The following is a 10,781-nucleotide window of genomic DNA, read 5'->3' on the forward strand; positions in this document are numbered from 1 at the left end:
TGAGCCTTGAGGTCCCTTCCAACCCTGACAGTTCTGTGAGTCTATGATTCTATAACTCTATGATTCTATGGCAACCTGGAAAGGACCCCAAGGATCATCTGGTCCAACCTTGCTAGGTGAAATTTGAGTTGAAATGAGAGTTCATAGTATGATAGTATCAGTCAGGGTTGGAAGGGACCACAAGGATCATCCAGTTCCAACCTCCCTGCCATGGGCAGGGACACCCCACACTAGATCAGCCTGGCCAGAGCCTCATCCAGCCTGGGCTTAAACACCTCCAGGGACAGTGCCCCAACCACCTCCCTGGACAACCCATTCCAGGGCTTCACCACTCTCATGGGGAAGAACTTCCTCCTCACCTCCAGCCTGAATCTCCCCACCTCCAGCTTCATTCCATTCCCCCTAGTCCTATCACTACCTGAGATCCTGAGCAGTCCCTCCCCAGCCTTCTTGGAGCCCCCTGCAGATACTGGAAGGCCACAATGAGGTCACCTGGGAGCCTTCTCTTCTCCAGACTGCACAGCCCCAACTCCTTCAGTCTGTCCTCACAGGAGAGGTGCTCCAGCCCTCTGCTCATCCTCCTGGCCCTTCTCTGGACACCTTCCAGCACCTCCAGATCCTTCTTGTCATAGGGGCTCCAGAACTGGAGGCAGTACTCCAGGTGGGGTCTCAGCAGAGCTGAGCAGAGGGGGAGAATCCCCTCCCTTGCCCTGCTGGCCACACTTCTCTTGCTGCAGCCCAGGCTCTGGTTGGCTTTCCGGGCTGCAAGTGCACACTGAGAGCTCCTCTTGAGCTTCTCCTCCCCCAGCACCCCCAAGGCTCTCTCCTCAGGGCTGCTTTCCAGCCACTCACTGCCCAAGTTCCCACTCCCACTGCTGAGAGTTCCAGCACCCTGTCAAGCTGAGTCTTCAAGCTGTGTAGTGCAGGGGAAGCCCTCACTCCCTCTGGGAGATGATTCCAGTGTCCAGCTCTTCTCATGGGAAATATTCTCTTCTGGAGTCCAGTGGGAATCTCTCCAGCAGTGCCTTCTCCCCATCCCCCCTTGGCTTTGCCATGGGACCCCCAGGAAACAATTCAAACCGTTCTGAAGTGTCCCTTTAACTTTTTTTTCCCCAGCAGTATCCAGTGCCCCACAATTTCAGCCATCCAAGAGCCAGGCATTTCCCTCAGCCAGCTTGATCCTGAGCTCACACAGCTATTAATCACTTTAACATGCTTCATGTTGCTAATTGGAAAAGCACAGAAGGGAGAGGCCTGTGCAGTGCAGATATGACAATTAGTGAAACAAGGCTGGCTTTTTGCTTTTGCTTTTCCTTCCCCCTCCCTCCCTCCCTCCCCAGAATTTTCTTGGGTAGTCCAAATTTTACCCATAACTTTGCCTCCTTGCACTGCAGTGGAAGCAAGTGAGGAAGTTGCTCTCATGCCAACTGCTGTTGGTGCCAGAGGTAGAGATAGAACTGAGTTGCCCCTGGAGGTTGAAGAGTGTTTAATAATCCTCCCCGCCTCCCATCATCATTTTCTGCCCTTGGTCCCTCTTCTCTCTTCCCTGTTATCGTCCAGTGAGCAGGAAAATGTGCAGGCACTGCACAGGAAACTTCAAAATCCATCAGGCAATGGTTGTCTGTCTGAAAGGCACTCACAGACAACCCCAAAACGAAAGGCAGTGGAACTCCTCTGAGAAAGAACAACTTTGGCACAAACTGTGTGGTGCTGGTGCTGGTCCTGGTTCATAGGCTGGACTTGAGGATCTCAGAGGTCTTTAGCAGCCTCAATCATTCTGTGGCTCCCCAGTTCAGGAGAGATCTGCTGGAGAGAGTCCAAGGAAGGGCTGCAAGGATGCTGAAGGGACTGCAGCACTGCCTGGTGAGGAGAGGATGAGGGACCTGGGGCTGTTCAGTCTGGAGAGAAGACTGAGAGGGATCTCATCAATGTCTATCAATAGCTGAGGGCTGGGGGTCAGGAGGGAGGGGACAGGCTCTGCTCAGCTGCACCCTGGGATAGGACAAGGAACAATGGATGGAAACTGCAGCACAGGAGGCTCCACCTCAACATGAGGAGGAACTTCTGCACTGTGAGGGTCACAGAGCCCTGGAGCAGGCTGCCCAGAGAGGTTGTGGAGTCTCCTTCTCTGGAGCCTTCCCAGCCCCATCTGGATGTGTTCCTGTGTGACCTGTGCTGGGTTCTGTGGTCCTGCTCTGGCAGGGGCTTGGACTCAATGATCTCTGGAGGTCTCTTCCAACCTCTTACATCCTCTGATCCTGTGATCTGTGATCCTGTGTTGAGGTGCAGTGGAAGAGTCTGCCCTGCACAGCATGTGAAGGTCTGGCTTCAGTTCCAATGTGTTTCCATGTAGCTGTGTTTGGTTTCCCTAACCACACCTGGGTTAGAAGTGGCGAGTTAAAACCAACCAACCAACCAAACCAAACCAACAACAAAACAAACCCTGAAGAGTCCCCTGAAGAGTTCCCTGAAGAGGGGAAAAAAATTCCTTCTGACCAGAGGAATTTGGTTTCTTCAAGGAATAAGAAAAGAAGAAATAATAAGGAGCAGCAGAACCTTACAATGTTTCCTGGTTCCTATGGAGAGTACTGGGAGCAAATTGACTCAAGGCTGAATTTTGGTGCTATCTTCTGTCTTCCCTATCTCAATGCAAGTGCAGGAGCCTGGAGGTTTGAAATATTCAATCACCAGGACCAATATGTGCTACTGAGTAGAGTTAAACCACCCAGGTGGTTCTATGATTCCTCCAGAGCTCCTCCAGTCCAAGCCCCGTGCAGCCAGCAGGGACATCCTTCACCAGATCAGGTTGCTCAGAGCCTTCTCCAGCCTCACTCTGAAGATCTCCAGGGATGGATCCTCAGCCACCTCCCTGGGCAACCTGCTGCAGTGTTCCAGCAGCCTCCTGGGGCAGAACTTGTTCCTCACATCCAATTTCAATCTGCTCTGCTGTCATTTCAAACCATTGCCCCTGGGCCTGTCCCTGCAGGCCTTTGGCAACAGTCCCTCTGCAGCCTTCCTGTAGCTCCCTTCAGGTCCTGGCAGGCTGCTCTAAGGTCTTTCTGGAGCCTTTTCTTCTCCAGGCTGAACACCCCCAGCTCCCTCAGCCTGTCCTCACCTTCTAGCTTAGATCAGCTCTGGCCAAGTGTCAGAGGGCTGTGAATGCTGCTGCTAACGAACTGTAAACTGTCCAGGGAACAGAATGTTGGCTTCAGACTCCATATCCAGGCTTGGATATTTCATATGTGGGCTAAGTGATGGTGTTCAGCTGATGTGTTTCTCTCTTCACAGGTGTTAACACTTAGACACATTATCCACAACACACCTGAGACACAACTGAGTCCTTCCAAGAAGCTGCTTCAGTCAAAGAAGGGAGGAGAGATCATCACTCACAGCACATGAGCATGCTTTCTGGCTTCACAGATTCAGAGAGTGGTTTGGGTTGGAAAGGATCCTTCAAGATCATCCAGTTCCCACCCCCTGCCATGGGCAGGGACACCCTCCACTAGACCATGATGCTCAAGGCCTCATCCAGCCTCACCTTGAACACCTCCAGGGAAGGTTGAACCTCCCTGGGCAACCTGCTCCAGTGTCTCCCCATCCTCAATGGCAAGAATTTCTTCCTAATCTCCAGTCCAAATCTCTCCTCCTGGAGCTCCCATCCATCCCCTCTCATCCTGTCACTCCAAGCCTTTGCAAAAATCCCTCCCCAGCTCTGCTGTAGCTCCCTTCAGGTACTGGAAGGCTGCTCTAAGGTCTCCCTGGAGCCTTCTCTTCTCCAGGCTGAACAACTCTCTCAGCCTGTCCACATAGTGGGGAGGTTCTCCAGCTCTCTGACCACCTTCATGGCCTCCTCTGACCCCCATCCAGCAGTTCCATGTCTTACGCTGAGAGCACCAGATGTGGATGCAGTGCTGCGACTCAGTTGAAGTCATTTGCAATGCATTATAGCTGAGGGGGGAAAAAGGGAAAGAAAGCAAAAAAACCTGGAAGTTCTCCTTACAATTCTGATTTCCACCATGAACTCCAGTCCCTAAGGAGCACACAGCCTGGGCTTAATTGCCCTTGCCTGTGAAACCCAATTAGCATGAATATTCTTACAGTGGCAGAAGTGAAAAGAGAATTAGCTGCAATGAGGTGGGGTCAGAGGGCTCTCCCAAGGCTGCTTGCTTTGCTGTTATAAAGTTAGACTGAAGTGAGAGCTGAGGGAGAAAAAGTGTTTTAAAGTGTTCTGCAACTTGTTAGTGGGAAAAGAGCAGCACCAGAGGAGCCACTGCACAGCTCCACTCTGCAAAATGTTCATCTGCTTGGACCCATCATCCCCATCAGCTGCCAGCCTCAGTCCTGGGCTGTACCTTCAGAGACCTCTTCATGGGAATAGGATTCAAGAGGCAAAGAGAATCACAGAATGGGTTGGTTGGAAAAGACCTTCAAGATCCTCCAGTCCAACCAGTCTCTAACTCTGCCAAGGCTGGAGCTGAACCGTGGCCCTCAGCACCACAGCTCTGCCTGTGACAAACCCCTCCAGGGATGGGGATTCAGTCTCCTCCCTGGGCAGCCTGTGCCAGGCTTGAGAACCCTTCCAGTCAACAAGTTTCTTCTGAAGTCCAACCTATACCTCCCCTGGGGCAACTTGAGGTCATTTCTTCTCATCCTATCACTTGTCACTAGGGAGAAGAGACCAACCCCAACCTGGCTCCAACCTCCTTTCAGGGAGCTGCATCAACCCAGCCCCACCATGGCCACCAAACCATGGCTCCAAATGCCATGGCCACAGGGTTCTGGAACACCTCCAGGGATGGGGACTCCACCACCTCCCTGGGCAGCCTGTGCCAGTCCCTGACCACTCTTGCAGCAAACAAATTGTTCCTCATCTCCAACCTAACCCTCCCCTGGTGCAGCTTGAGTCTGTTCCCTTGCATCAGGGCAATGAGGCTGATCTTGAGCAGGCTGAGGGAGCTGGGGTTGCTTAGCCTGCAGAAGAGGAGGCTCAGGGGAGACCTTCTTGCTCTCTCCAACTCCCTGAAGGGAGGTTGTAGCCAGGTGGGGGTTGGATTCTTCTCCCAGACAACCAGCACGAGAACAAGAGGACACAGTCTCAAGCTGTGCCAGGGGAGGTATAGGCTGGAGGTGAGGAGAAAGTTCTTCTCAGAAAGAGAGATTGGCCATGGGAATGTGCTGCCCAGGGAGGTGGTGGAGTCCCCATCCCTGGAGGTGTTCAAGAGGGGATTGGATGTGGCACTTGGAGCCATGCTTTAGTTGTCAGGAGGTGTTGGGTGCTAGGTTGGACTGGATGATCTCTGAGGTCTTTTCCAACCTTATTGACTCTATGATTCTCTGATCTCATCAGGAGGGAGACGAGCCCAACCCCCAGCTCCTTCCAACCTCCTACTGATGGATGAAGAGTTTCTCCTCTTTATCCTGGAGTGTGGAATGCTGAGCCTCACCTGTGGCACTCCCAGTCCAAAGCAGCACCAGGCCACCCTCTGCACTGAGGTGATTATATCCCAAACTAATTCAAGCACCACCTGAAACAAATCTGTTTGGTTGTGCAGCTCTCATCTCAACCTCGTATATCTCCATTCTCCACTGACATTTATGTGGCCTGATGTTTTCTTTCTCTTGGAAATAATTCCCATTATGGGAAGCTAAGCACATGGATCATACATATTTATGTAGAGATACATTTATCAGCCATCAAAAAAAAAAACCCCAAACTCCCACAAAATCTAATTAGCCTTTTTGGGTTTGGATTTCTCTGTTCCAAGGCATAGAGGAAAGCTCTGAGCAAGAGCTGAGCATAAGCAGATCCTCTCTGGGAAGCCTTGCAAATTATCCCTGGTCCTTTCTGTGCCTTAAAAGCCTGAGCTCCTCTGAATGCCAAGTCAGAAACAGGGGTTCACAGTAATGTGTTTTCCAGCCCCAGCAGTGCTTGCTTGGAGGGTAGCCCCATGGGGGCCAGTGATGCTCAGGCTGACTTCAGGCCACTCAAGCTGATCTCCAACTCAGGATCACACCAAAATCACAGGATCTGATTTCAATTCATACAAAAAGCCATGCCAGTGTTGGGGCTCAGTTCGCAGCCTGGAGAAGAAAAGGCTCTGGGGAGACCTTAGATTGGCCTTTCAGTATCTGAAGGGGCTACAGGAGAGCTGGGGAGGGACTTTTGGCAAGGGGTGAGAGTGCCAGGATGAGGGAGATTGAGACTGGAGATGAGGAAGAAATTCTTGAGAGTGAGACTGGGGAGACATTGGAACAGGTTGTGCAGGGGAGCTGTGGAAACCTCCTCCCTGCAGGTGCTCCAGGCCAGGCTGGATGAAGCCTTGAGCAGCCTGGGCTGGTGGGAGGTGTCCCTGCCCATGGTGGGGGGGGGAATTGTAACTGGATGATCTTTGAGGTCTCTTCTGTGATTCTGCAGAGATAGAATGGAACAGAACAGAACAGAATAGAATAGAATAGAATTAACCAGGTTGGAAAAGACCTCAGAGATCATTGAGTCCAACCTATCACTCAGCACCATCTGATCAACTAAACCATGGCTCCAAGGGCCTCATCCAGGCTCTTCCTAAACGCCTCCAGGGATGGGGACTCCATCACCTCCCTGGGCAGCACATCCCAATGGCCAATCTCTCTTGCTGGGAAGAATTTCTTCCTCACCTCCAGCCTAAACCTCCCCTGGCACAGCTTGAGACTGTGTCCTTTTGTTCTGTTGGTGGTTGCCTGGGAGGAGAGACCAACCCTCACCTGGGTACAACCTCCCTTCAGGTAGTTGTAGACAGCAAGAAGGTCTCCCCTGGGCCTCCTCCTCTGCAGGCTCAGGACAGAGCTCAGAGGGCTGTGGTCAATGGTGCAGGGTCTGGTTGGATGCCTGTGGCTGGTGGTGTTCCCTAAGGCCCAGGAAGGAGTCAAGCCTTTTTCAACACCTTCATCACTGAACTGGCTGAAGGCACAGAGTGGAGCCTCAGCCAGTGTGCTGATGGGACCCAACTGGGAGGGGAAGCTGTCAGCCCATCAGGCTGTGCTGGGAGACCTGCCCAGGCTGGAGAGCTGCGGGGAGAGGAACCTCATGAAAGAGTCATGTCTAAAAATAACTGACTATCTAACTAGACTGGTAGATTAATCAATAAACTCGATAAAATAGACACATGGAAATAAATAAATACATAAATATATAGAATAGAGTACAATAATATAGAATAGGCTAGGATATGGTTTAGTTGATTAGGTGGTGTTGGATGATAGGTTGGACACAATGATCTTGAAGGTCTCTTCCAACCTGGTTTTTTCTATTCTATTCTATTCTGGGCAGCACATCCCAAGGGCCAATCTCTCTGTCTGGGAAGAACTATCTCCTTACCTCCAGCCTAAACCTCCCCTGGCACAGCTTGAGACTGTGTCCTCTTGTTCTGGTGCTGGCTGCCTGGGAGAAGAGACCAACCCCCACCTGGCTCCAACCTCCCTTCAGGGAGTTGCAGAGAGCAAGAAGGTCTCCCCTGAGCCTCCTCTTCTCCAGGCTAAGCAACCCCAGCTCCCTCAGCCTCTCCTCCCAGGGCTGTGCTCCAGACCCCTCCCCAGCTTTGTTGCCCTTCTCTGGACACCTTCCAGCAGCTCAACGTCTTTCCTAACCTGAGGAGCCCAGAACTGGACACAGGACTCAAGGTGTGGCCTAACCAGTGCTGACAGAGGGCACAATGACTTCCCTGCTCCTGCTGGCCACACTGTTCCAGCCAGGATGCCATTGAGAGAGAGTGATTGCCCATTGGAATGGGCTGCCCGGGGAGGTGGTGGAGTTGCCATCATTGGGGGTGTATAGGAGGAGACTTGATAGGGTGATCTTGAAGGTCTCTTCCAACCTGGTTTATTCTATGTATTCCATGGTTTAGCTGATTAGATGGTGTTGGGTGATAGGTTGGACTCGATGAGATATCTTTAAGGTCTCTTCCAACCTGGTTTATTCTATTCTAGTCTATTCTCCTCCTTCTCCTCCTCCTTCTCCTCCTCCTTCTCCTTCTCCTTCTCCTTCTCCTTCTCCTTCTCCTTCTCCTTCTCCTTCTCCTTCTCCTTCTCCTTCTCCTTCTCCTCCTCCTCCTCCTCCTCCTCCTCCTCCTCCTCCTCCTCCTCCTCCTTCTCCTTCTCCTTCTCCTTCCCCTTCTCCTTCCCCTTCTCCTTCCCCTTCTCCTTCCCCTTCTCCTTCCCCTTCTCCTTCCCCTTCTCCTCTCTCCTTTCCCCCCCATTTTTTCTTTTCCCTCAGAAGCTTCTCAGTCCTGACAAATGTTAACACAAAACCTATGGCATCAGCATGACCTGGCACCTACCCAACCTCTGCACCTGCACAATTAAAGCCAAGCTTTCCTAAACACTTCTTCCCTACCAGCTTGCTTTGTTTGGGGTTTTGCTGTTGTTTTGTGCCTGTTTTCTCCACCTTTCTCTTCTTTCTTCTTTTTGGTTTTGGGTTGGTTTATTTTTTTCCCCCACACCAAATGCTTCTGGCAGCCCTAATTTTTCAGATGCTGTTTTTGGAGACTTTCTTGCAGCTCTCCATGGAGAAGGTTTGCAAGAGCAGCCCACACCTGAAGGGGATGCAGCGAGTTCCAGCAAAGACACCACCAAAGATCCACAGCCACCTGGCTTGCCTGAAGGGCAGAAGGAGAGGCTGAGCCAGCAGCTGTGCTCTGCTCAGGCCACTCTGACAGTTCCCACCATAGCCATGAAAGCAGAGCTCTCCATCACCAAATAACAGCCACCAGCATTGCAGCATTTCCCTCCCATTGCGCCTTTCTCTCTCTTCCCTTCTGGTCAGGTGTTGGCACAGGCTGCCCAAGGAGGTGGTGGAGTCCCCATCCCTGGAGGTGCTCAAGAAATGTGTGGCCATGGCACCTGGGGACATGGTTTCATGGCCATGGTGGGGTTGGGTTGATGTTTGGATCTTAGAAGCCTTTTCCTACCCAGCCAGTTCTTTGATTCTGTGAAATGGCACTGGGTGCACTGCACCAACACACACTCAGGTGTGTTTGCACACCAGGATCACAGGCTCACAGGGGTTGGAAGGGACCTCCAGAGACTGAGTCCAAGCCCCTTCCAGAGCAGGACCATACAGTCTAGCTCAGGTCACACAGGAACACATCCAGACAGGGCTGGGAAGACTCCAGAGAAGGAGACTCCACAACCCCTCTGGGCAGCCTGCTCCAGGGCTCTGTGACCCTCACAGTGCAGAAGTTCCTCCTCATGTTGAGGTGGAACCTCCTGTGCTGCAGCTTACATCCATTGCTCCTTGTCCTATCCCAGGGAGCAAGTGAGCAGAGCCTGTCCCCTCCTTCCTGACCCCCAGCCCTCAGATATTGATAAACATTGATTAAATCCCCTCTAAGTCTTCTCTTTTCCAGACTGAACAGCCCCAGGTCCCTCAGCCTCTCCTCCCCAGGCAGTGCTGCAGTCCCCTAAGCATCCTCATAGCCCTCTCCAGCAGATCCCTGTCCCTCCTGCACTGGGGAGCCCAGAGCAATGGGATGCAATATTCCAGGTGAGGTCTCAGCAGGGCAGAGCAGAGGGGGAAGAGAACCTCCCTGGATATCTGCTGCTTGTCTGACTGCTTGTGACCAGTCAAGGCACAGAAAATGGGGAAAGAAGCACAAAACCTTTGAAAGTGGCAACCAGGAAGCAGAGACTTGGCTAACTGACCAAGATCCTCTGATTCCACTTGAGTTTTGTCAATCTGCCTCAGCTGAGAATCACAGAATCACAGAATGGTGAGGGTTGGAAGGGACCTCTGGAGATCATCCAGTCACTCCCCCCCACTAAAGCAGGGTCACCTAGGCCAGGCTGCACAGCAATGTGGCCAGGGGATTTTGGAAAGTCTCCAGAGAAGACTCCACAGCCTCTCTGGGCTGCACCCTCCCAAGAAGGATTTTCCTCATGTTCTGATGGAACTTTCTGTGCTCCAGCTTGTGCCCTTTGCCCCTTGTCCTGTCACTGGACACCACTGCAAAGAGCCCAGCCCCATCCTCCTGGCCTCCACCCTTTAGCTCTTGATCAGCATTGATCAGATCCCCTCTCAGGCTGCTCTTCTCCAGGCTAAACAGCCCCAGGGCTTTCAGCCCCTCTTCATCAGAGGGAAGCTTCAGTCCTTTCAGCATCCTCATGTCCATCCACTGGACTCATGGGTTCTCCAGGCTGAACAGCCCCAATTCTCTCAGCCTGGAGAGATTCTCCAGCCCTCTCATCATCTTTGTGGCCTCCTCGGCACCTTCTCCTTCAGGTCCATGTCCTTCTTGTGTTGGAGCCCCCATGGGTGGACACAGCACTGCAGGTGAGGTCTCACCAGAGCAGAGCAGAGGGGCAGAATCCCCTCTCTCCATCTGCTGGACAGCAACTTTAACAGACCTGCTTCCAGTGGATCCTTCTTGGTAAAAGTTGGCTGCCTCCTGCCTGGGGGTGTTCAGGGCCAGGCTGGATGAAGCCTTGAGCAGCTGAGTCTAGTTGAGAGGCATCCCCTGCCTGCGGTAGAGAGGTTGGAGTAGATGAGCTGTGAGGTCCCTTCCAACCTGAGCCATTCACTTAACTTGTGGCAGCCTTTAGACCTTTGTTATTCAGCCCAGATGATCAGTTAAAGGTTCCTATGACAGCAACAAAACATTTCAACTCTGCACAAGAGAAAGAAGGTCAGTGGCTGGGAACTGACCTGCTCTACATCAGCAGAGCATCTCCCTCCCCTTGTGCTTGTCTCACAGCTATTTAAATGCACCTCAGCAGTCACACCAGGTTGAGCTTGCCAAAGCAGCTCCTGA

Source organism: Dryobates pubescens, chromosome 3, assembly GCF_014839835.1.
Source record: "Dryobates pubescens isolate bDryPub1 chromosome 3, bDryPub1.pri, whole genome shotgun sequence".
Classification (NCBI taxonomy): Eukaryota; Metazoa; Chordata; class Aves; order Piciformes; family Picidae; genus Dryobates; species Dryobates pubescens.